This window comes from Canis lupus, chromosome Y, assembly GCF_048164855.1.
Source record: "Canis lupus baileyi chromosome Y, mCanLup2.hap1, whole genome shotgun sequence".
Lineage (NCBI taxonomy): Eukaryota > Metazoa > Chordata > Mammalia > Carnivora > Canidae > Canis > Canis lupus.
This window is the reverse complement of record NC_132877.1, coordinates 5,065,873-5,093,168: the sequence shown is the minus strand read 5'-3', so window position 1 is coordinate 5,093,168 and position 27,296 is coordinate 5,065,873. Positions and strand designations below refer to the sequence as shown.

At 39.0% G+C, this 27,296-nt stretch overlaps 1 long non-coding RNA gene across 13 annotated transcripts in view; it reads right to left on the bottom strand.

The window, feature by feature from the left end:
* The window catches only part of LOC140629081 (uncharacterized), a 528,858-nt gene that overhangs the window by 329,561 nt on the left and 172,001 nt on the right, over positions 1–27,296 (bottom strand). The gene's annotated exons all lie outside the window — the stretch shown is intronic.

Below are 27,296 nucleotides of genomic sequence, written 5' to 3'. Positions count from 1 at the left end.
CTTACACTGTTGGTGGGAATGTGAACTGATACAGCCACTCTGGAAAACCGTGTGGAGGTTCCTCAAGAAGTTAAAATAGAGCTACCCTACGACCCAGCAATTGCACTACTGGATATTTACCCCAAAGATACTGATGTAGTGAAACATCAGAACACGTGCACCTCAATGTTCACAGCATCAATGCCCACAATAGCCAAACTGTGGAAGGAGCCACGGTGTCCTTTGACAGATGAATGGATAAAGAAATGGGTACATATACACAATAGAATATGACTCAGCCATCAGAAAAGACAAACACCCATTTGCTTCGATGTGGATGGAACTGGAGGGTATTATGCTGAGTGAAGTAAGTCCATCGGAGAAGGACAATCATCATATGGTTTCACTCATGTGTGGAATAGAAGAAATAGTGAAAAGGATTATAAGGGAAAGGAGGGGAACCAAGTGGGAAAAATTAGAGAGGGAGACAAACCATGAGAGATTCCTAACTCTGGGAAACAAGCAAAGGGTTGCAGAAGGGGAGTGGGGATGAGGAGATGTGGTAACTGGGTGATGGGCACTAAGGAGGGCACCTGATGGGATAAACACTGGGTGTTATACCATATGTTGGCAAACTGAACTTAAATAAAAAATAAAGATAGGGTGTTATCCTACAACAGAAAAAGACATTCAATAAAAAGTAAGGAAATCTAGAAAAAGTTTGGAGTTTAGTTAATAATATAACAATATTGATTTATCAATGATGGCCAAGGTACTGTGTTAATGTATATCAAGAACAGTCATGAAATGAACTCTAAATTAATTCCGTAACATCTCATACAAATGCAAGGACATCTTAAAAGTTAAGGAGAAAAACAGGGTCGCAGCAAATTTTTGGGTCCTTGTTTTATTTATTTATGCACTTTCAAAAAAATCCATCCTTTAACAGTATCTCTAATGAGGGAAGATCTTTTTTTCTTTAAAAATACTTTTCAAAGTCCTAGGTGACTTGAGTATATTGCACAAGGATTGGTTTCTACAACTCTAAGAGGAGGAGAATGTACTAAATAATATATTAGTTCCTTGCCAACTGTTTCCATGGAGTTGAGCAGACGTTCACACTAAAAGATTCATCTTGGGGCACCTGCGTGGTGCAATCGGTTAAATATCCAACTCTTGGTTTCAGCTCAGGTCATGATCTTAAGGTCATGAGATCGAGCCATGTGTTGGACTCTGCTCAGTGTGGAATCTACTTGAGATTCTCTCTCTCCCTCCCTTCTCCCCTTGCTAGTGTTTTCTCTCCAAAAAATTAATATATGAATCTTAAAAAAAAAAAAAGTTTCACCTTGCTTTGTCCTCATAAGACTTGAAGTCTTCCATGATTACTGCATGCTGAATTAGATTTCCTGAAAGTCAACTCATCCTAAGCCACAGCACCTGTCTCTGAGGCGAAAGTCATTATGTGCACACATTCGGTGTACACCTGAAATCTGGGACTCCTTGCATAGTTCTGAGAAATGCCTAGTGTGAGTGAAGGAATTTAGAGTGAAGATCTTGTGAGGGGAAGAAAGGATTGCTCTTCTGTAACAACATTAAGTCAATGGTACAAAAATCCAAAGAAGGCCTTACACAGAGAATCAATTCTACTAACAGTGGTATTGGGTGATGTGGAGGCCAAGAAAAAGTCCAGTCTCTAAACTGCCTAACTGCACCAACTATAATTAGAAACACACTGTTCAATACAGTAGCCACTCGCCACATGTAGCTGTTTAGCATTTAGAAGGGGGGCACTCACAAACTGAGAGGGCTGGGAATATGAAATACATTCAGACCTCAAAGACTAAATATGCAAAAAGGTGAAATATAAAGTACCTCCTCATATATTTTATGATGATTGCATGCAGAACTTCAAATATTTCACAAGCACTGTGTCAAATAAAATATAGTGTTAAATTCATTTTACTAGTATCTCTTTACCTTTCTGAGGCGGTTACTAGAAATTTTACAATTACAGAGCCACCTCAGATTTTGGCTTCTGTTGAAATTCTAGTAGTCAAAGATGATTTAGAAAAAAACAGAGAAAAATTTTATTATGTACTGTTTCAAGCACTATTTCATGTTCCCCCCAAAAAGCTTCTGAGTGTAATGTAGGAGGTTCCTCAGGAAATGAAGCATTCCTGTGTAAGTGTCAGGGTGATGCAGATAATCTTTGCATGATATTCTAAAAATTCAACAGTTTAATGTGGAAAAATACAAACAGTAAAACCAATGTTCACTTAAAAGGAAGACAGTAATCTCTGGAATTCCTTTTTTCCAGGAATGTCCATCTTTACACCTTGCTGGACAAAATTCATGCCCATTCTTCTCCAAGGGAGTGCAACTGCTCACCCTGACATGAATATCAGCCTTGCATCGCACACTACTGGACTTCCCTGACCAGTGACCAGTGACCAGGGTATATACCCTAAGGCTTCCCCAAAAGCAGGGCCATAGGTCCCTGAAGCTAAGAGCCTGCAGTGTTTTAAGCTCTGATCCTGACAGCAACCTGCTAGTGTGTTCACAGGCCAAAGAATGAGACTCAGTGTGGCCGCTCTAACAGCCTGTAACCCCACACAAAAGTGCTGGGTGGCTGCGTGGGTGCTTTGCTGCACCTTCACTCACTGGGTGTCTGCACTGTGTGACGCATGCCCCTCGGGCCGCCCCAGGAGATCTGCAGCCTTCCTGAGCTCCAGTGCCTGAGCTTCACAACTCACATGTATACAGCAGATAAAGACAGAACAAGCATCTGGTCACAAATATGCGTGGTCTTCACGTGAAGGATAGCAGAGTCACGATCAACGTGAGCTACTTTATAAATGTATTATTTTTTTTTTTTAAAGTATTTTTTTTCAATTTTTATTTATTTATGATAGTCACAGAGAGAGAGAGAGAGAGACAGAGACACAGGCCGAGGGAGAAGCAGGCTCCATGCACCAGGAGCCCGATGTGGGATTCGATCCCGGGTCTCCAGGATCGCGCCCTGGGCCAAAGGCAGGCGCCAAACCGCTGCGCCACCCAGGGATCCCTAAATTTATTATTATTGTTATTATTTACTTAAAGGCAAGCTTTGACTTTCTGTCTTTTCAGTGAAATTCGTGATGTTGAGCTTTCAACTTCTTACAGTAAGACTTATAAGTTGAGGGAGTTGGCCATTTTACTAAATATAAAGAAGGTAGTTATTCTTGGCTTCAGTATTTATTTACTCCAGCAAATAATGAGAAAATGCTGCTCTGATGAAACAGTTGGCCCTTGCAGAAGTTATGACTTGTCTGTCTTCTATATGTTTTTACAATATGTTTTCACTTACATAATGGTTCAAATTATCTGCTAAGTGCCAAGGTCACACAAAGTTCATATTTTGAAAATACCTGTAAAAAAGAGTGCGGTGAAATGACTTTTTTCCTTGAGGCGGGGGGGATGGGGAATTGTGTGCAGAGAGGGGCTCTTACTGCATCATTTTATCCAGTGAACTACAGCATTAGCTTCAAGTGACTGACCTCAAGCTATGCCGCAGCATCTTAATTGCTAGGAGAGATGAATACTTGATAAAAGATGGGTGAAAAGATTAGTTCTAAAGATAGCAAAGAATCCAGAGCATAATAAACCCAATCCTGAGCATGGCACCAACATCATTTCACCATAGTCTGTAGATAAGGGGCATATTTCACTGTTGGTATCATGTGTGCCTACAACCAGCCATATTTCCCATTCTTGCCATTTGACTCTGTAGCACGAAGGCACTTCCTATTGCAGAAAGTAGCTGCACATACCAGACTTTCATAATTACTCAGTGGGTCAAATGATCAACCACCTGGTTCCAACAGTTCTGAAATCCCAATACTCTTTTTTTATTGCTAATTTGATTAAGCACTGTCTTCATCTGAAACTCCATTTCAAATGCATTTTTTTTAATTAAATTTTGTTTCTTAATTGCCCTTCTCACAGCCCCTGAGCTGTCTGGAGGATCTGGAGATGCCATCCATTTAAGAAACCACTATTCTCACATGGGAAAAGTCTACGGAACTACTTTTTGCAGACTGCAAACGTGAATTAATATGCAAAAGACCATTATTCCGAGAGTACAAATGCCACTGAAAATGCCATTCACATCCTTGCTTTCCATCTTTATTTATTTAGAAGTCACTTCTCAGAGGAGAATCAGGATAGGAAACCTCCTCTGGCCGAATCCTAGTTTTATTATCACGGGGACCACTCACAGGAAGAAGTGGCATTAGTCTTTTCTCCTCCACCTTCTGTAACACACAGTCTTGGGAAGATAGTTAACAATTCTGTATTGTACACTTCAAAGTTGTTAAGAGAGTTGATGTCACATATTTTTAGCATAATCCAGACAGGAAATTAAGGGACAGTATGGTGTTTGCTAATGCTACAGTGGTTATCCCACGGCAACATATATGAGTATCCCATCAATGCTGTTGTACATCTCAAAATTACACAATGCCGTATGTCAATTATATGATAATAACATTGGGGACAAATATTATGAAATTCTCCCCACCCCCAGACCTTGACTTGCTTAATCTTTTGCCTGCATCGGTTTTTTTGGATCTCCCCTCTCTTTAGCTCCTACAAAGACTCAATTCTCCAACTCTGAGCAGTGCCTCCTTGCCCTGAATTGCGTGGTCCTCAGGACACCCTTGATTTGGCAAGTAGGACACACAACCTGTACTGCCTTTTTTTTTTTTTCTAATGTGAATACTGCATCTCTGTTCCCACATGCATTGTCCTTAAGGCCATAAAATGTATTTTATTAGAATTTTATCATGTCTGCCCAGGAATATGGAAAGGGAGATGACCAATTCAGCTCAATGGGAAAATATTATGGACTGTGTATTGGAAATGGATTTTTATAGGCTGGCCACAAGACTATGCCTTTCAACTCCTTTAAAAGACTCATGGATGACCACCTGGACTCTGTCTTCTAGAATCTCACAGGAATTTCTATGGCCTTTTCTTGTAGCCTTTTCTTGTAGCTCCCCATCCATTGTTTTAAATGACACTGGTTATGATTCTTCAGTTATTTATTATGTGTCCCTATTTATTCACCTGTGGCACTACTGAGTCACTCCTTCAACACATATTGTAATATAGACAGCTGACAGGTCAACTCTAATATTTTATGACTTACAAATCATACACTGATGTCTAAAGAAGCAACTTCAGTTAGCCCACTGTCTGTTCCTAAATTTCTCACCGCAGGAGAAAGATGTTCCCTCCTCCCTGGATATTCATCTCCAAAAAATACACTCGGAATTTTCAGGGAACATGAGGTAAGCATTAAAACTTTTTTCTCAAGATAATGAAACATAAACATAACAATCATGGTTTGAGCAAGATTTGAAAATACATCTAGTGATATTTTACCTTTAAGTTCAATTTTCCCCCTAAGTAGCTTTAAGATTAAATCTAGAACAAATAACTCTGTAAGCACATGAGTAGACCTTTTTACTTGATTTTAAGAGTTTGGAGTAAACCAATTTCGGTCTCCAATGATTAGAGCAAGGGCACTGAAATTCATTCCTGCTCTTTTTGTGTTTCTAGAAAATGATCCATTTATAACATGTGCTGATATAATCCTATATCTAGGTAGAACAATTATGTTGTTATCCAGGGTTGCTTAAGGAAACACTGAGGTTGTTTTAATACACATGTTAATAACAGTATTAGTTAAGAATGGTGGAGGTATTGCATTTCCTTATGAACTAGAAACATGTCTCTAAGATTTCAGGCAAAGATAGGTACCAGGCTCCTTAAAGAAATAAAAATTCTTAATTCCAAGTTATTGTGGACATTTTTGTAGAATCTAATAATGCATTTTAATAAAGTAGAAATACTACAGGTTTTATACTAATAAATGATTCAAAAATCAGTGAAAATATCCTAAATGATGGCACCTCATATATGCTAAAAATTATCCTTTCCAAAATGTCCCTAAGTAAATATTCTGTTTTAAGTATCATGTTGATGAGTGTTTCTCCACTAGTTCCCCAAAGATGGCAGCATGTTCATTACATGTCTGACGCCACCCTTTAACTTTCATTTTTATGCAGGCTGCCCACGATTCATATACCAAATGACATTGCTTCTAGATCTATGCATTCTAATAAGAGACTTAGCAGAATATATCACAAAAGCAATTATACTACATTTTATGTGGAAAAACAGTATTTTTTGACTAGGGATGAAAAATAAGGAATCAGGAAGATGTGTCACTCAGGAAAACCAATTGTTATATCTCTGTCCACTCATCCTTGACTTCTCTGCTATCCTCCTCCTCCTCCATTCCTTCTCTGTGTTCAGTTCTATCTCCCCTTGTTATGCTTGGCCTGGGACTTCAGGGGAAGTAAACCCATGTCCAGCCTTGAGCATGAGTCGGATTCTAATAAGGACCAGTGCGGTCCAAGGCTTTCATCTGGAAAGGGCAACAGTGGCCAGATACTTCAGAGTATGCCAGATTTGTAAAACAGTGTACGACCAGCAAGGAAGTTGGCTCTCCTGCCTTTGAAAGCAATGGGTTCAGGAATACCATGCCACCACTCAGGCGAATGAGAGTAAGGGATTTCCTGAGGTATTCTAAGAAAAGTGTCTTTGCTCTTTCAGCACAAGTAAAGGACCAGACAGCCTTCTTCCTTTCTGACTGTGAGAGCAGAAGTCCTGAAATGCTCGGTCTTGCTCTACCACGGAAGCAAAGAATGACTTATTTTCAGAGCTTCATCAACAAAGTCAATGCTTTAAGACATTTCCCAAAGAAAAAGTATCTAAGAACTACAAAACGCTAAGACTAAATGAATGGAAATTTAAAGATACATTCTAATGAGTGTGCCTTTCAGCCTTAATAGGCTGCTCTGAGAAGGAGCTGCCTCCAACCAACTGAAGCCCTGGAATTAACATAGAATTGAATTCATAATTTGTACCCTCCACTGGTCTTTCATCAGCTCACTTTCCCAAGTGTGGATCCTGCAGACCAGAATTTCAGATCCCAGAGGGTTGAACTGAATTAGAAATGGGGTGGGTTGTTCTTTGCTTTCTATGCTTGGAGAGTTCTCTGGCATTGAAATATTAACATTTGTACTGACATATTAATAAACTTTGTTAAGGATTTTCATTGTTGTGTCATCTAGGAGATCTTAATTTTATATTTTCCCCTTGGAAATGTAGTGGATGAAATAAATACCTGGTTTTCCTATCATGTGCTAATCTAATTCATAAGTATCTTTTTAAAAAAAAATTTATTTATTTATGATAGTCACACAGAGAGAGAGAGAGAGAGGCAGAGACATAGGCAGAGGGAGAAGCAGGCTCCATGCACCGGGAGCCCGACGTGGGATTCGATGCCGGGTCTCCAGGATTGTGCCCAGGGCCAAAGGCAGGTGCTAAACCGCTGCGCCACCCAGGGTTCCCTAATTCATAAGTATCTTATACTGTAATTAGACACTTGGATTTTCATCTATAGAGAGCTTCTCCTTCCCTCCTTTACCCTTCCTTCCTCCTTCCTCCTTCTTCCCCCATTTCCTTCCTTCCTTCCTTCCTTGGTGATCTTGGTGAGAACAGGAATCATTGCTTTCTTCTAGGATAGCACTGAAGCAATTTCTTCTAATTTAAACACGGTTATTTTGTTCAACTCTGTTCTGTCTAGATGCTGGGTGAGATGAAGGCACCTGGAGACCTAATGACAGAGTAGGACTGGAGTCAAAAGTGTATCTCCTGATCTCTTAGCGACCACACTAGCTTTAAAGAAGTGGAACCCCACCTCAAAGATCATTATAACAGACCAGACCATTTCCACGGGCACAATTTTGAAAGTCTTCACTCGGCTGGTTCGAATCCCTTGGTTTGATCGGGTTTCCCGAAGTTTAAAAGCCCCTCCCTGTTACTTTGTTCTTGCCTATGGTCTTTCAATGCACGTTTTTCCTCTCAGAGTGATGACCTTTCTGTGTGCATGCATTTTCTTACCTGGACTATTCTGTCCAGCACCTAAATCAATTATAGCAGCACGAATCTCTGAGCATGAAATGACTTTCGGGAGCTACATTTCTCTCAGTCACCAGAAGAAATCCACCCTCAAAAATGAGCTGCCGTCAAGCAAAGTGTTTTAAAAGGTTGAGGGTATTTGATAAACACTACACGAAAACGTTCAATTAAAATTGGTCAAGTGACTGTAACAGATAGAAAAATAGAAACTGTGGATTGCTAAATTAGATTAGGCCATAGACTGCTGGTCCATTACACCCCGTAGGGTGTCCTTGACAGTGTTTTAAACATCAAGATCCACAATACAACAGACATTTCCTGAAAATGGACTTGACACAGTATCAGAAGGGGACACAAGAAACTTCCTGACCTAAAGGGCCAGAATCTGTCTCATATTATTTAACTTGCTTTACATGTTTTTTTTTTTTTTTTCACTCTATATCTTTATATAGCTAGGTTGTCTGATACTGTAGATAGTAGCTACACAGGGCAATTACATTCATATTTAAACACATTAAAATTAAAAGACTATGTTTATCTTTTTTTTTCTTGATGAGTTATTTAATTTAATTTAATTTAATAAATATGAGTTAGTTAATTATTTTAGAAAGAGAGAGAAAGTGTAGGGAGGAGCAGAAGGAGAAAGAAATTTTAGCAGACTTCTCGCTGAAGTTGGAGCCTGACATGGGGCTTGTCTCGACCCTGAGATCTTAACTCAAGCTGAAACCAAGAGTCTGACACTTAACCAACTGAGCCACCTGGGGATCTGACTATGCTTATCTTGATGAGCACAGACAAAAGTATGTAATTTTGAATCATTATACTATGCACTTGAAATTATTCTAACGCTGTATAGTTACTGCACTTCAATAAAAAATAAAAACAGTACGATTCATAAAAAATGTAGATTAAAAAAATGAAGTTTCTCTATCACCTTAGCCACATATTAGTAGCCACATGTGGCTAGTGGTTACCATATTGGATGGCACAGATAGGAAATATCTCAAGTATCACAGAAAGTTCTAGTGAACACACTGCTATACAGGATGTAATTATATCTGAGGTTCACTCTCAAGGCTTGGGTTTCTGTTCTCTGGGGTGAGCATTCTGCTACGTTAGTAACAATCTCTGCACTGAGTGTACAAACCCCCATATCTCTGTCAGAACCATGTGACATTCTTCTTCAGCTCCAAATCATTCAGCTCTTCCTCTGACCCACTCAATACCCACACTCCCCTCTCATGAATATACCAGGCCCTTGAGGATTTCCAAGGCCCATGCCTCCGGCATTTATTAGTCTTCCATCCTCATCCTACACCAGCTTGGGGTTCAAGCCAGATGGAGACTCTCTGCTCACTTCTTTCCTACTTTTGAGCAATAGAAACTTTGCCTCCTACACCATTGCTCTCAGCTTTCCACACTTCATAGAGTATTTACCTGCTTCTGGGGAATCAGATAGACTTTTCCCCTAAGTGGGAATTCCTGAATCACTAAATACGTCCATTTTAGAACTTGCATCCCAGTGATTAGTAGATATGCCTTCCAGGTCCAGTTTCCTTAGAGCATCTTGATGTCTGTGGGTCTTGTACTTTAGCATCTCTCTATGCCTGATGCATATTAGGTAATCGATGCATTTGGAATTAGATTTAATTTCTACACCATGATAGCTCTTTGGAAACTTGTTTTGGCCTGCACGAGTAAGCACAAGTGTTACCACAGAAGTGCTGCATTGTATTGATCCAAAATATTAACTTTATGTTCTCTTACAATTTCCACAGGACATTAGTACAGAAGAAGGATTTTAAAAAGGTGCTTACTATTATAATTATAATATTATAATTCTATAATTGGATGGCATTCTATCTTGATACAGTGGATAGTCTAGTGTGTATACTGTCTTCTTTTTAACATCTCCCAATAAAGCCTTGCTTGCTGGAATCAAGACTGCTTTGGTGTAAGGCTGACAACACCCTTTCTTCTCTATGTGTGTTCCTCTCTTGCTATCTGTCTATGCATACACACACACGCACACACATGCACGCATTTTTCTTTCTCTGTTGTCTGTGTACCTTGTCTCTCCAGCCGTTGCACTCTCATTCTCTCGCTCTCGCTCTCACGCTCACACCACTGTGTTTGTTTTATATTGTTCTGACTCCCCTCCACAAATCCTCTAATTCTCATTGCATTTGTCTGCTCCAGCTGCCTGCTGGGTTTGATCCTCTCCCTTCATTCTCTGCTCTGATTCTCGTCTCTGTGCTCTCTCCCCTGTGAATGTGGCGGGGCCTCAGCCCATGGCCCCACACAGCCCAGGCGAAGCTCCTGTTCAGGGAGGGTCATCCTTCCTGAGATGTGCACCCAGGCTGCCCCTTTGCTGGGAAGAGCCAGCCCTTTTCAGCTGTTGCAGAGGTTACAGCTGACAAGGGGGGAAGAGCGAAGGTACACCCAAGCATGAACTCAGCCACACCACTGCAGGATAAAATTCTGGGAGGTTCCAGAAAGGTAAACGATAAACCCCATGGGACAGGGGAAGCAGAGGCAGAGGAGTGCGGCTCTTCCACATAGCACTTTAAAACCTCAGGGTTATTGCAGTTGTTCAGACTTTCTGGGGTGTACATATTTAAATAAAGTGTACTCAGCTCTAAAATACTAGATGGTGATGAAAATAATTGATCTACATGTGATCTACACAGCTCTGCACCTCTGATTTTCAAAACAGTGCACCACAGAAGTCACAGTGACTCAAAACAGTGATGCCCATTGATAAAAAGCATCCCTCCTACGGTGCCAATGAGTTTTTCTTTCACTTCAACCTGAGACAGTCTTGTGAAGGAACACATGAATTCGTTTATCCCAACACTTATTCCTGGGCTGTACACTGCCTCTGCCCTGCCACGACAGACACAGACCCTGAGAACAGACAGGAGCATGGTCTGCTTTCAGCAATGTCACTATCGCCCCTGTGGAGTTACACAAACGGAGAGAAGAGAGCCGTTGTACAGGCCTTTACTTTTGATTCATCATGTAGTAAAGAAACGTAGGGCACCATCCATAGAACTTGTCTGGTTACTGCTCTGCGGGAAGCCCCCAAATACATTTATAATGACATGGGGGAATGACACACTTTCCTTCCTCGGTGCATGTCCCCATTGTGCCTGGGTAGCTGGAATTCCTAAAGAAGAAACTAATTGACATAGCTGCCTTCAAGAGCCCAGGTGGGGACAATAGCTTGTAGCACATACACACGAGTTTGTATCCTACAAGAACGTGTTTTGAAAACAAATTGTATGTGGCAGATCGCTTATTAAGGCTATTTTGTGGGGGGAGAGAAAAGGAGATGCAACCAGAAAATGTGGTAAGTCAAGTAGGGATTGCTCTATAAACGAGTCTTGACCTAGTCACATGCCCAGTCACCTTGCAGATGAGGGTGGTAGAGGTATAACAGACATGACACGCAACAACCACAAGGGTAAGTGGTGACGAAGTCTTCAAGAACTGATGATCTGCGGGCATTTCTGCATTCGCACAAAGTCCATATTTGGGATGAGTTTTCCACTGTTGGACAGATAATTATTTCAGTTCAAGATTCAATGGGATGCCCTTCCTGAGATTAAACCCTTCAGATTTTATTTTCTTTAGGTGCCATCACTGCACAGGTTGTATAGAATGTCTTTGTTTTGTTTGCCTACATAAATATGAGAAAACAAACAGATCTGCTTTACTCAAAGTCCACCAATTTAAACAATCTCATTCAAAAACACACTCAAAAAACATGCAGAATAATGTCCAACTACCTATCCAGACACCATGGTGTAGCCAAGTTGACAATGTAAAATGAACAATGGCACCATCCCTCACTCTTATTTCTGTTTTGAGATTCAGAACAGTCACACAATGTCTACTCAATATTTATCTCCACCAACTTTCAAAGATACTTCAAGTTCACTCAAGAGAGAATTCAGAATTGTTCTCTTTAGACCACACTCCTTCTACTAGCCAATCCGTGTCCATCAGTTACGCAAACTGGAGGCCTGAGATACGTTCCTGAGGATTCCCCTCACCAATCTCTTCCCACGAGCAAATGACCAGGTATTGCTCCGTCTTGTTAACTTCAAATCCGCGACACCTGCAGCAGCATCGAGTCAGCTCTGTCTTCACTGAACAGCACCCTCATGCAGGCCACTGTCCCCTGTGGGCTGGATCTAACTGCTCTGTCCTCTTATTGTCTCTTGTTCTTAGGGAATGGCTACAACTCTCAGTACTTCCTAGAAAGCCCTGCAGGATCCTTCCTCCTCTCTGTTCTGTGCACATTCATCATGGGCTGTGATGTTCTCCCCCTTGGAACATCCAGACGCCCCTCCCAGCCTATCACCACCAGCTGCAGAAACCTCAAGTTCCCAACCACCCTAGCACCTCGCCCGGCAGCAATGACCCCCCCCAGGCAACTCTACCACCTTGTCCCAGGCCTGATGAACACATATCAATCCATCGGGGACACCTTCTCTGAACCCCAAGCCAGATGGGCCTTCCAACAGAATGTGTCACATTCTCAATGACATATTTTCTGTGATTACTGCTTCATTATCTGACTATCCACAAGCCTGCAGATTGCTTAAGGAGAGGTGTTTTGTTGAGGTGAAACTTTAGTTTCATTGAAACAGTAAGTACACCAAAAATGTTTGCTTAATGAGTGATTTTTCATTGTTCTCGGTTTTTATCTTATTCATAATTTTTTTCCATGGGGCGCTGTAACCAAGAATAACACCTTTCCATTCTCTCAGTGATGTCTGATTCCTCCTATGTCACCATTCCCACAAACAGAATTGAACATGGATTTGAGAGAAGTGGGCATCTGCTGTGTTTTCACGATTATGAACAGGAAAAAAAATGTTTCTGTTCAAATGAAAGCAGGCCTTCCATTAACACCTATGGTGGTCCCTTCCTCAGTAATTCCTGAGTGAGAATCATGAATTCTCCCTTACTGACACACATCAGTGTGTCCAACTCCCTTACTGACACACATCAGTGTGATGATAGCAACAAGCACTTTGTTCAACACCACCTGAACATATAAATAACAATCAGAATATGTGAGAACTGCCATTTAAAAATTCAGTCAAGTAGGGTGCCCCTGGCTGGTGCAGTTAGTAGAGCACGCAACTCTCCGTCTCAGGGTCCTGAAATCTAGCCCCATGCTGGCTAGATAGATTACTGAAAAATAAAATCTGAAAGAGTCAGTCAAGGATTCATTGTTATACACTTAGGCATAACTTGGAGATTTTCCATACTTTGTTTTAAATAGCAATGACAAAAATAAAATAATAAAATAAAATTGTTCATGAAGCCATATTGACTTCTAGATGAGTCAATCCCTTCATCAGATTCACCTTTACAACTATGGCAGTAACTGGTTACCAAAAGGAGAAAATATCAAGTGAGGAATGTGTCCATGGTATCCTCAGAGCATTGGGCTGTCTTCTGCCCTGGCTTTATCTTTTTATCTTTACAGGGCTTTTCTACAACTTCCGTAGCATTTCTGCTATAGAATAAGCGAATGATACAATCACAAGAATTCACTTCCATCATACTTGGCAGAGGGGACCATATTCGCAAGGCTGTCTGGTTCTATTAATTCTAGAGTTTTTATAACACATCTGCCATCACATACATATACACAAGGCAAAGGTAAGAGGAATTAGAAACCAAAATACAATAATTACATCTAATAATCAGTATATCTGACGTGTGGAAATTCTGTACAGCCAAGAGTTCTTTAAAAACCATACCCAAGCACATGCATACATGCACTGCACAAATTCGTTAGATCTGAATGGGATATAATAAAGCTCCAGTGTGACCAACACAGTTAGACAATTCCTTGCCATTTAAATTTTTAGGGGTTTAATCCTCCTCAGCCACTTTTAGGTAAAAAATGACATGGGTAATGTGTTTTACACACAACATACCAATCTGAAAAAAAGAACTGTGCATATTTTAATTTTAATAAAACTTTCCATTTATGCTCCTGCTTAAGTTAACACTGAATATTTCTGTTCCAGAATTACAGGAACCTTTCAAGTATTATTGAAGGGTTAACCATTACAGGGGAAAACCATGACACCCAGTGGCCAAAGACTTTCAATGCTGCATAAATTTCTCTGTGTCCTCTGTTCTTTGTATCTGCCATAAATTTTTCTATCTACCTGTCAATATATCTGCTTACTTGTTGAATAAAATACATAAAGTTGAAATAGGTAATGTGTTTATGATTTCATATTTTCAGCATATTTGCATGAAAACTATTAAACTGAAAAATGACAGATGTCAATGTTGTACAGTTTGTGTGCCGATACAGGGTACCTGTGTCAACGTTACTCCGAACATATCTCTTAAATACCTATTTACAAAGAACCTGCTCATCTCCACTCATGATTAGAACTCATTCTGTTCTGGCCTACTTTTTTTTCCCCCTGAAAAACTCCTCAGAGAAAGATGAAATGAATTATTCACTGGGTAAACCAATAATGGAGGTAGCTCTTATTTATATATTAAGCAGAGTACTGCATAATAAAAAGAGAACTTTTATGATGAGTAATTTATTCATACTTTTATTGCTCCTCTTTCCCTGGCCAATTTTACTTACTACTATTTTTCTTCCTTGATTGATCTCATTCCTTTTATAAACCTAGGAAGGTATACAGTAGTGGTTAAGAAAAAGTTCTAATCAGATTCCAATCTTTTCATGTAATTGAAAAGTTTCCTAAGGTCCTCAAACTTCACTGTCCTTAGTTGAAATAGGGGATTATTTTTTTTTAATTTAAAAATACTGTAAAAATAGTAGACTTATGAGCAATAAAAAATGTACAGAATCGTTGAATCGCTGTATTATACACTTGAAACTAACAGAATGCTGTAGTTAACTATACTTGAATTAAAATTAAAAACTTTAAAAATATGGTATAAATAATTCCTATGTCTCTATGGTTACTATTAATTTGTATCCAGTGGATAGATTCTCCACCTGTTGAATAAAATCAGGGGAACTCTGGAAGAATCATTTCCCTAGTGTACCATTCATTCATTTCTTGTGTTTCCATTTCAGTACTGTTCTCCAGGAGATATAGCTGATGTGGGGGCTCACTGGGTTCCTTGAGAATGGATATTCAAACATGTTTATTGTCTGCATTCTTTAACTTACTTGGGCATGTTAATACTGAAAGTGAACAAAAGTTCCCAAAAAGAGATCAGGTGGTGTTCTGGGCCTGAAAAATTGTCTTTTATGACCTAGTCAACTTTGGTTTCAGAATTGTTCTCTGAGATTCTTTTTGGCCCAAGAAGCCAACAAACAAATACATTCAGAGAAAAAATAATTTTCTTCTATTTTTTAAATTTGAGGTCCATCTCTTTTCTTTGTTTTCTCCTTTGAAAACGGAGTAGGCTTTATAGCCCTCTGTCCCATTTACCTCGGCTTCCTTCCTGTACTGTTTTATTGCCAAAGTACAAGACAAGATGTTTGTGGTACTAAAGATGGAGGTGCTCCAAGTTTTCCAACTGACTGAACTCTGTCTCTCCATGGATGACATGCAGTACAGACAGGGTGGCAATATAAAGCACAAGTGTTAATGAACCCTCTACGACGCCCACAGAAATTAGACCACATGGATGTCAGCAGCTGGCCTTTCTGAAAGAAGACTTCAACTACTTCCATTTTGACTTCAAATTTCCTCATTGGGGATCCCTGGGTGGCTCAGGGGTTTAGCGCCTGCCTTCGGCTCAGAGCGTGATCCTGGAGTCCGGGGATGGAGTTCCACCTCGGGCTCCCTACATGGAGCCTGCTTCTTCTTCTGCCTGTGTCTCTGCCTCTCTCTCTCTCTGTGCCTCTCATAAATAAATAAATAAATAAATAAATAAATAAATAAATAAATAAATAAAATATTTTTTAAAATCTCCTCATTAATTAAATTCTTTCCATCTTATCTCTTAAATAAGGCAAAAGATCCTGAGAGCAAAGCACTCCCTGATGGGAACCCCCTCAAACCGTAAGGACTGCCTTGAGCTAGCAAGACCCCATGATTGACCACAAAGACAATGATACACCTGATCTTTACTGCCCACCTGCTCATACCCACCGAGTACCATATTTTCCTTATATGAACCTCAAAATAATTTGGAGACAGTCTTTGAGATGTTAGTCTGCCTGCCGTCTTCCTGGTGTTGGCCTCACTGAAATGAGTTTGTTTCTAGTTTGAACACCACCGTCTCTCTGCCTTTGCATTCTGTCAGCAGCAAGTGGCTGAACCTGGTCTGTTTGGGACCTCCAGAGCCACGTGCTCCTACACCCCTGCGCCTTGGCTGCATTCCTACGTTCCATGTGGAAGGGGTGATGTACACGGAGCAAATCCTGAGAAGTCATCTATCTGTACCACCATGCTGACTACTCCTTCTCAACCCCAAGCTGTTTCAGGGACTTTTGAAGCACACCTGGAGTTCAGAAATGTTCAGTATCTGCTAAGAAATGGAAATAACTCCCCCCCCACTTTTAATTTCTGTTTATGGTGCAGTATTTAAATAAAATCAGGTAGGGGGTTAGCCTTCTGATATATCAGCTGCCTTTTCACATACCATGCACCTTCAATATTCATTTGGGAAAAACGAGCCTCAGATACTTGGAGAGAGGTGAAGTAGGAGAATAGTAATTAAAGAGCCAAAGACAGATCAACCAAGAATGGACTCCATATCCCATCACATCTTCATCAGTAACTTAAGCACAGCTGCTCTGTGGCTGTGATGTTGTGATTTATGGTAAGAAATATATATTTGATTTCTGTCCGTGGTTCCTGGCACACAGCTCCCAAAATTCTTGTAATTTCCTCTGTAAAAGCAACGAGGCATTTTTGTTTTGTTTTATAACTTAATTTTATTTCCAGCGCCTGAAATAGCTCCAGAGCCACTAAGGTGAAATGGGTGCTTTTGTTATTCAAAACAAGCCCCTTTCAACCACACCAGAGGTTAAATGAATGAGGTGACTTTCGAAAGCCCCTGAGGATGGGGGCTGGTTGCCAGGGGAACCAACCTTGAGATGAGAGGGTTGGAAGTTTCAGGCCCACCTCTGACTCCGGGGAAGGGAGAGAGGCTGCAAACTGACTCTGTCACTCATGGCCAATGATTCGATCAATCTTGCCTATATCAACCTCCATAAAAATCCCAAATTATGGGGCGTGAGGATCTTCTGGGTTGATGAAAATTGTTGGTGCTGGCATGGCGTGGAAGCTGCCAGCCCCTACCCACAGACCTTGATCTACTTATCTCTCGCACCTGACTGTTCCTGAGTTATATCCTGTTAGAATCAACCAGTGATCCAGTAAGTGAAATGTTTTCCTGAGTTTTGTGAGCTGCTCCATCAGATTAATCAAAACTGAAGACGAGGAATCTGATTTATAGACAAATGGTCAGCAACACGGGTGACAGCCTGGATGTTAAATTTGCCTCAGCCCTGGTGGCTTAGCGGTTTGGCGCCGCCTTCGGCCCAGGGTGTGATCCCGAGTCCCACATCGGGTTCCCTGCATGGAGCCTGCCTCTCCCTCTGCCTGTGTCTCTCTGCCTCTCTTTCTCTCTCTGTGTCTCACGAATAAATAAATAAAAACCTTAAAAAAAAAAAAAAGAAAAGAGTTAAAAAAAAAATTAGCCTCTGAAGGGTGGGGGAAGGTAGTCTTGTGGGACTGAGCCCTTACCCCATGGGATCTGACCCTATCTGCAGGTGGACTGTGTAAAACAGAGTAAACTGTAGCATACTCAACTGGTGTCACAGAATTGCTCGGTGTGGGGGGAACCCACACACATTTGGAGTACAAAGTATCCTGTAAGTAATAAAAATACAGAAAAATAGAAAGAAGAACATTTTTCCTTTACATTGAAAAAAAATTTTTATAATGTCTATTTCATAATCTATACAATAATATTTATATCCATTAATTCATTTTTTGATATTTTTATTTCCATCATAATAAATATTTATATTTTTCCATAATCAAGTGTATCAGTTCCTTTGTAGTAGATTTTTAAAAAAAAGTTTGTGAGGATGACATTTGTTTCAGTTTATAAAATGACTTGTTATTATTGAATACTAGAGAAATGGTCCTTCCTTGCGTTGATTATAAGGAAATTTGGTTATATTTCAATCTCAGCCTTTCCTCTCCCTTGGTGACTGGAGACTTTCCAGGCCATACTATCGTTGGTTTTCGAACAACAGCATTGGCTGGTACGTCCATGACTGTTTAGGTTGGGTGCTTAGCAGATTGATGTCTGTGTTCCGCAGACATCTCTGCCACACTGTCTCTGTCCATTGTAAGGCTGTTAAAATAACTGCAGAGATTTCTCGGTGTCTGTGTGACATTTTTCTTAGACACTGGCTTTTAGCTTTCTCACAATCTCTTTCTTGCTTTTACACAAATAGATCCATTTCTGCCAGTATGTAAAGTGGTCTCATATCCCATTCAATGCTTAGCACACGCCTGTCTAATGCACATTTCTTCCATGAATAATCTGTTCACACGGTACTTTACGAGGCTTGAGGAGTTTTAAAGTTGAACCTAGCTTTGGAGGATGCAGACAGTGACTGTGTATAGATGATGAGATGCTACCTTTTTTCCTTTAAATTATATGCCCAATGTGGGGCTCAAACTCACGACCTCGAGATCAAGAGTCAGAGTCACATGCTCTGCTGACTGAGCCAGCCAGATACACTGAGATGCTACCTTAAAAACTTTATCCATATGTAGTAACAATATTTAATGTACCTAGTAAACAGAACATATTTTTTTGGGTTAAACTCCTTTTAAAATGAAAGCTATACACTCTCTTAATAAATAATAATTAATAATACACACAGGCACTCACATGTACATACCTACATGTGTGTATATGCACACACATACACACTTAAAGTGTACCTAGGCATGGTCCACCCAGAGATGCATCACCTGATACATCTTACTTTGACTAAATTATATTTAAAAGGAAACTTATGCCCTTAATTGTACATATTGCATACAATTGTATTCTATATAATACTGTTATGCATGGATCTTATTTATTATTTAGACTTTAAGTAAATGGATTTGTGTATATACATACACAACTTGCTCCTATACATATAAGTGTATAAATACATAAGTAACGGACAATTTGTATATATACATATTTTGTATATACATAATATATGGAACAATCTAAAGACTGAATATTTAACTATTTAATAATTTTTATTTTTATTTTTATTTATTTTTATTTATTTTTTATTTTTTTAATTTTTTTAAATTTTTTTTAATTTTTTTTAATTTTTTAAAATTTTTTTTAAATTTTTTTTAAATTTTTATTTTTAGATGCAATAGGGGTATTATAAGATTTATATATAAAATTCTATGATGTCTGAGATTTTCTTCAAAATAATTTCCTGGGGTATGGGGGAATGGCTTAAAGTGCTGATGATACCAAACTGGCCATGAATTAATTACTGCATAATTGTAGAACTGGTACACAGGAGTTTATCACTACTTCCCTGAAACCCTTCACCTCCCTGAATCCAGTACCCAATCCCACAGACGAACACCAGACATGGATAAGCACTTTCATTAGCTTCTTACACAGCCTTCAAAATTACTTTATGAATTTACAAAAAAACACAAATGCAGAGTTTTATTTCCCCTTCTTTATGCAGTAAATAGAACATAGACATGTATTTACAACTTCCTTTTTTCTACTTAACATTGGAGAATATTTCTTATCCTTCCATGGTAGTGGCAATCCTGTCATTGGAGCATACATATTCTATTTAATCCTTTCTCTACTGAGAGAGACTTAGGTTGCTTGGAAACCTTTACTATTAATATGTTATTCATAAGTGACATTGTGCAAATACCCTACCTATCCCACATGCACACATATATCTGCAGGATAAATTCTCCTTTGCTATACTTCTTGTAGTTGGAAGTTTCATGTCTTCTGACCACAGGGTCATCCTCTAGAATGTTAGCTGCTAAAAGAATTCCTTCCCCGACATCATCTGCTGGGTGGGCTAGGAGGCCATGCATGTACCCCTAGAGAGTGCAGGACATGTGTTCCTCATGGCACTTCTCACACAGCATGCACTGCCACTGCAGGGGCTCCTTACTTTCTGCCATTTCAGCTCTGTCTTATTCACTTCCTCTCATCTGTGCTTTATACTTTGTCTAGGCCAGAAGAGGCTCTCACAGTGTTTGTTACATGAACGCTGAAGAAAATAACTGAGGTCTCTATGTGTTATATAATCTCTAAATCAATTTTAAAATGAAAAAAAAAACTGGCAAAGAAGAAATAAAAAAGCTCATATTAAAAATAAGTATAACATAATCAAATTCAGGAAAAAATATAAAAAACATGGTTAAAAGTAATCCAAAAGTAACATTTTTCAAATTTTGGATGCAATGGGAATGGAACTAATAATATCTTTTTCTTTTTCTTTTTTCTGCTTTTATTGCCTGTGGAAACTCCATTATAACCAAGCATACTTTTATAACAATTTTGTTTTTTTAAAAAACAACACAACAACAAAAAAACACACAACATAAAAGTTGATACAGTAACAAAGAAAAAATATTTATCCTGTATACATAAATATATATATATGTCTTTACATATGGACATGGGGCAATCATCTATTATCATTTTGGAATGTTATATGGAGTTGTTTTGCTAAAGCACATTTCAATTAAATGTTCCTCAATAAACGAATTTCTCCTAAATTCAGCCACTGCTTCACTGACTGATGTACTACTCATGAATTAATTCACTCAATATCTCAGCAAATATTTATAGTGGTTTTCTTCTTAGTAAAAGACTATGTTAGTGCTATAAACTATTCAAAATCTGTTGCATAATAATCCTGGGCTCTGTAAATTTAGAGGAGAGCAGGAAATAATGTTCTATTATCAATAAATCATGTAACTGCACTTAAAAACAATCCCATTTACAATTGCACCAAAAGTAATAAAATACTTAGGAATAAACTTAACTAAGCAAGTGAAAGACCTGTACTCTGAAAACTATAAAACATTGATGAAAAATATTGAATATGACACAAACAAATGCAAAGGTATTCCATGCTCATGAATTAGAAAAACAGGTATTGTTAAAATGTCCACGCTACCCAAAGGAATTGACAGTTAATGCAATCCCTATCAAACTACTACCAGCATTTTTCACAGAACTAGAACAAATAATTCTAAAATTTGTATAGAACCACAAAAGACCTCAGAAAGTCAAAGCAATCTTGAAAAACAAAAGCAAAGCTGGAAGTATCACAACATCCCAGATTTCAAGTTATAATACAAAGCTGTAGTGTTCAAAACAGTATAATACTAACACAAAAACAGACACACAGATCCACAGAATGGAATAGAGAGCCCAGAAATAAAGCCACACTTTTATGGTCAATTAATCTTTGACAGAGCAGGAAAGAATATCCAATGTGAAAAGAAAAGCCTCTTCAACAAATGGTGTTGGAGAAACTGCATAGATACAAGCAAAAGGATGAAACTGGACTACTTTTTTAAAAAATAATTTCATTTGAGACAGACACAGAGAGAGAGAGTATGAGCAGGGGGAGAGACAGAGAAGCAGACTTCCTGCTGAGTCAGGAGCCCCATGTGGGGCCAATCCCAAGACCAGGAGATCATGACCTGAGCCAAAGGCAGACACCCAACCATCTGAGCCAACCAGGTGCCCCAAAACTGGACCACTTTTTAACACTATATTACAAAAACAGACTCAAAATGGGTTAAAGACCTAAATGTGAGATCTGTAACCATAAAAATGAGAGCACAGGCAGTAATGCCTCTGACTTCAGTCCTAACAACATTTCTCTAAATATGGCTCCTGAGGCTAAGGAAATAAAAGCGAAATATTCTAACTACATCAAAATAAAAACCTTCTGCACAGTGAAGGAAATAATCAATCAAATGAAAAGACAACCTATTGAGTGGGAGAAGATATTTGCAAATGGCATATCTGATAAAGAGGTAGTATCCAAAATATATAAAATTTATACAATTCAACACCAAAAAAAGACAAATAATCCAACTAAAAAGGAATGAAGGGAGTTAAAAAGATAAGCCAGGAAACAGACTCTTAACCCTAGAGAACAAACTGATGGTTACCAGAGGGAGGTAGGATGGGGATAGGGAAAACAGGTAGATTAAGGAGATTGAAAGTATAGCCATCCTGATGAGCACTGAGTAATACGCAAAATAGATGAACCACCACACTGTACACCTATACTGGAATCAAAATTAAAATTAAAAGAAATATTTCCTATCAGCTTTGAGATTTTAAGAAATGGAAGGGAATAGAAAACAGTTTACATTTATCATGTGCTACATAGGAACATACACAAATATTTACAATATATTATTAAAACTTACTCATGGTATATGTTATTAAATCATGTTTATGGATTTAGAAAAAAGGAAATTATATATATTGAGAACACTTCCTGCTATTGAAAAATTTCTGGAAATCACAAATGTGAGCTGTCTACATCAGTATTTCTGTGACTGGCCAAACAGTACTACGGCCCAGAGGGCAATGGCTAGGGACAGATGACTGGACCAGGTTGCCGTGGCTGGAAAATTAGGAGATTCCATCAAACCTCATTCCAGAACCCTCTCAAAGAACAACTCGAAAGCACTGTGAGTCACTTAGATTTTGCTTCCTGGACCTTTGTGGCAGCTGATGAGGCTTAGAAACAAGCACATTTATCTGGACTGAATAGGAAATCTACTATGGCACCACTTCAAAGCATGGTGCTAAACAAGCAGCTGAAAGAAATGATTTACCAGGATACACTTAACCATAATCAGAAATGACATGCATTAAAAACTAGGGCTGCAACATGAAAACATCATAAAATGAATCATGTGAAGTCATATCACAAATTAAATCTTTGATATATTCTCTAATTCCACATTGCTGGATTCTAAGCATCTATGTGATCAGGAACACTGCTTTTGTTGACACAGCTTCCAATGTTTAATTTCTTAAATGATCAACAGCATTCATTTATTAGTTGCACAGTGAAGGCAATGATGTCTATGAAGCCCTTCTACGCTGAGAGGAGATATTAAAATTCTTTTCTTATAATGCAAGGATTATGACATACAAGAAATGGTCCAAAGTAAGTAATGAGATTTAAGGTAAGATTTTGTTCATTATGTATTTGCAATGAATCCAAATATACTATTAATACTTTGAAATGAATATGTATCTTCTCTAAATTAATTTTATTGTAAGCATCTCTTTCTGTTTACACAGAAAAGCCTTACAAATTTAAATAATGAGAAATCATGTTTGCCACATATACTCAGGAATAAACATATTTTGCATTAAAAACAATCTTTTATGTGGATAAATGTCTTCAACTCACAGAAAACAAGCCTAACTGATCTAAAATTAGTAAGAGAGGTTTTAAAGATTTGATTTCATTTTTGAGAGAGAGAGAGAGAGAGAAAATAAGCAGTGGTAAGCGTAGGGGGAGTGGGAGAAAGAATCTCAAGCAGACTCCCTCCCTGAGCTCAGAGCTTGATGTGGGACTTGATCTCACGACTGTGAGGATCATGACCTGAGCCAAAATCAAGAATCAGACAATCAACTGATCCACCGAGGTGCCCCAGTAGGACAGGTTTTAAATAGGGATCTGCAATTATAGCCCACTGAGCAGACCTACCTACATCTTTTTATAAATAAAGTCTTACTGGAATACAGCCCTATCCATTCACTCATGCATTGTCTGTGGCCACTTTCAGGCTAAAGCAGCAAAGCTGTGTGGCTGAGATGAAACCCTACTGCTATGAAGTCAATCATATGTACCACTGGACTCTGTATAGCAAACCTCTGACTTCTGGTTTATTTTTTATTTTTTAAAAGATTTTATTTATTTATTCTTGAAAGACAGAGAGAGAGAGAGAGAGAGAGAGGCAGAGACACAGGCAGAGGGAGAAGCAGGCCCCATGCAGGGAGCCCGATGTGGGACTCGATCCCAGGTCTCCAGGATCATGCCCTGGGCCAAAGGTGGCGCTAAACCGCGGAGCCACCTGGGCTGCCCTGACTTCTGGTTCAGAGCCATTGGCCTCACACCTGAACTTGAATCAGAATCCCTGGAGATTTGTCAATGCACAGATTACTAGGACCCACCAGCAGAGGCTCTGACTCAGCAGGTCTGGGATGGGGGCCTAAGAATTTGCATTTCTTTTTTTTTTTTTTTTTTTTTAGAATTTGCATTTCTAACCAGTTCCCAAGTAATACTGAGGTTGCTGATCTGAAGAGCACACTTGGAGAACCCCTAGTGAAGACAAACACATTATTTCCCATAGCTACGTCAGTTTCCTCTGCTTCAATACATGTTGCTAAATTAGCAACTTCAGTTGCACCTTTTATCTTCGCATGATCCATCACAAATGATTCTCATCCACAGCTCTGAAGTGTAGACAGTCATTACCCAACCCCCTCACTAGACCCGTAAGGAGCTTACACTATCACAGAGGCTAAATGGCTTATCCTGGAAGAGACCCAAAGTCAATAGTAGCAGATGACTGCAAGCCCAGGTTTCTTCAACAATTACTGAAGTCTCCAAGTCACATGATGTTTTTACAGAAATTCCAGAATCACTTGATGGAAAAAAAACCAGAAGTCAACTTGTCAGTTGTTGTACCTCTAAGCCCCTGGTACACTAGAGCTTCCCAACTACTCAGGGTCCTCTGTTTTTCAACTACACAGAAATGAAAAAAGCTACTTTCCATTCACTTTTAAAATTGAAGCTTTCCACAAGATATAGGTGCCATTTGCTTACAAGTTTAAAATGATTCAGTAAAACTAAAATGACCTTGAAAAATAAACTAACTCTAGCAATAAAGTAAGTGGTGATTCTGTTTTCTGTGATTAGATTCCATTATTTAGAAAAGGATTTTCAATGTCAGTGTTATCAACATTATCTATTACATTAGCAGTAAGGAGTCAAGTTTTTAAAGACATGATCTTGAATCAATTATATTATGTAATAGCTTTCCAAACTGTGACACTATCAAAGATCTTTTCTTAAATGTCACAGCTAGTCAAAATACACGCTTACTTTGAATTTCAGAGCCATCCACACTAGTTACATTAGTATCCTTCAAACTTCTTGACATAAATGCCCCTTCAAAGAGAATCACATTTGGTTATTATCTTTAAGAAGAAGAAGAAAAGGAAAAAAATAGTACTTCTGAGGTCAAGTTCACAGGCAAAAGAAACAACTGCGAGTACAATGAAAGATTCAGTACGTCCTATGACGTAAATGCTGAAGCCATTTTTTAATGAAGGATTTGGATTTTATCACATTCAACATGCAAGATGGCGTAACAAAAGTTGCAAAAGAAAGAACCACAGTGCAGTTATAATCGTTTTGCTTCAGCAACTCCCTCTCGTTCCTAGCCTAGAAGACATGCCCTTTTCCTGCTGATGGGTATCTTACTTCTGCAAGGGGAAATGCAGTGCTCACGAGAAAGAACATGAAGACCCTCTGCATTACGATGCTAATCGAAGGCATAATCAAGCATCCAACAGATAATGAAGACATTGACCTTCAGTGCAATACATCAATTTTCAAAAATCCACAATGATTGTTCACATTACTTGTTAGCCAAAATAAATCTAACACCAGGTACCAAGTAATACATTATATCTTAAGAAGAATCTGCAGAATTACATTTTACTTTGATGGCAATCTAGAATCAAGCCAGTTCAAAAAAAAAAAAAACAAGTAGTTCCATGTAGCGATATGATGCTATAATAAGTCCATTTCATTTCTTTTAACACTGCTAAATTCTGGGACTGCTGTATTGATGATAGTTGCAATACCTCAATGGGATTATTTCTCCTCTCTACATACCGGCCGCTGACCTCTCACCTGTTCCTAGCTTCCCGTATGTTCATCAGTCTGTGGCTCTTGTTGTGATGTCCAGAATGTTCCTTTTGTATCTTTCCTTCATTTTTAACTTTGTCCTTACAGAACCAGTAAGACTTTGTTGTTTTGACTAGCCACCCTGTGGATGTTTCCAAACATTGATTTCTCCAAATATTCCCTATCTTTTGTCAATTCTTGTCATCCTTCGTCTGAGATGGATGGCTTTGTCTCATACACCTTAACATTAAATATTCCTCTCTCTGGCCACTAACACTCCTACTCCTCCAGCTCACATGCTCATACAACACCTTCCACCTCCAGTCCCATAACCCCTTATCAGTCTCCCTTATATTATTGGCTCTCTCCATATATATATATATATATATGGAGATATATTTGCTCCATAAATATTTACTCCATAAATATATCTCCAAGATATATTTCTTCAGATATCTAGCCAATGCATTTCACTCCTCTGGCCCAGTTTTGCATATGTCTTCCCATTAAAAGTCCAATTCTGAGTTGATGCATGTATCAAATGCTGGCTTATGTGTTCTGGGTATATTGTTTATCACAATTCTTGGGGACAGATGAGAAAACAGAGAGACAAATTATCTGCCTAAAATTACATCACAGACTCAAATCAGGCAGCCTGGCCCCATGGCCCTTCTTCACTAGGATGCCATTTCTCTGCCCCAATAAAGAACACAACCACCTCTCCTCTGGTGAATCCATGAACCGGGTAGAGGAGCCTTGGTACCATGTTTCCTGAGTAGTGGAGGTGTATCAAATTAAACCAGCAATCAGAGAGAAAGATACAATATATAGAGGCCATAAATCCTTGTAGTATTTACTCTTTGGCTCTAGGTTCTGAGACTTTTTCCATTTTTTCCCTTTTTCTGAATCTTTGGACAGATGCTGGTTTTTTTTGTTTTTGTTTTTGTTTTTAATTTATGATAGTCACACAGAGAGAGAGAGAGAGAGAGGCAGAGACAGAGGCAGAGGGAGAAGCAGGCTCCATGCACCAGGAGCCCGACGTGGGATTCGATCCCGGGTCTCCGGGATCGCGCCCTGGGCCAAAGGCAGGCGCCAAACCGCTGGGCCACCCAGGGATCCCCCAGATGCTGTTTTTTGTTTGTTTGTTTGTTTTTAATAACTAAACCTTTGACCTCATGACTGTTTCCCTATTCTCAGCCAAACTGTACTTTTCTGTGAAGAGTGAAAATAGAAGTCCTGGGATTGGAACTTCTTAGTTTAAACTGACATTTTTGCATGGAAAAGGGGCAATCTTTTGTTCCTTATCTCCTACTGTAATTGC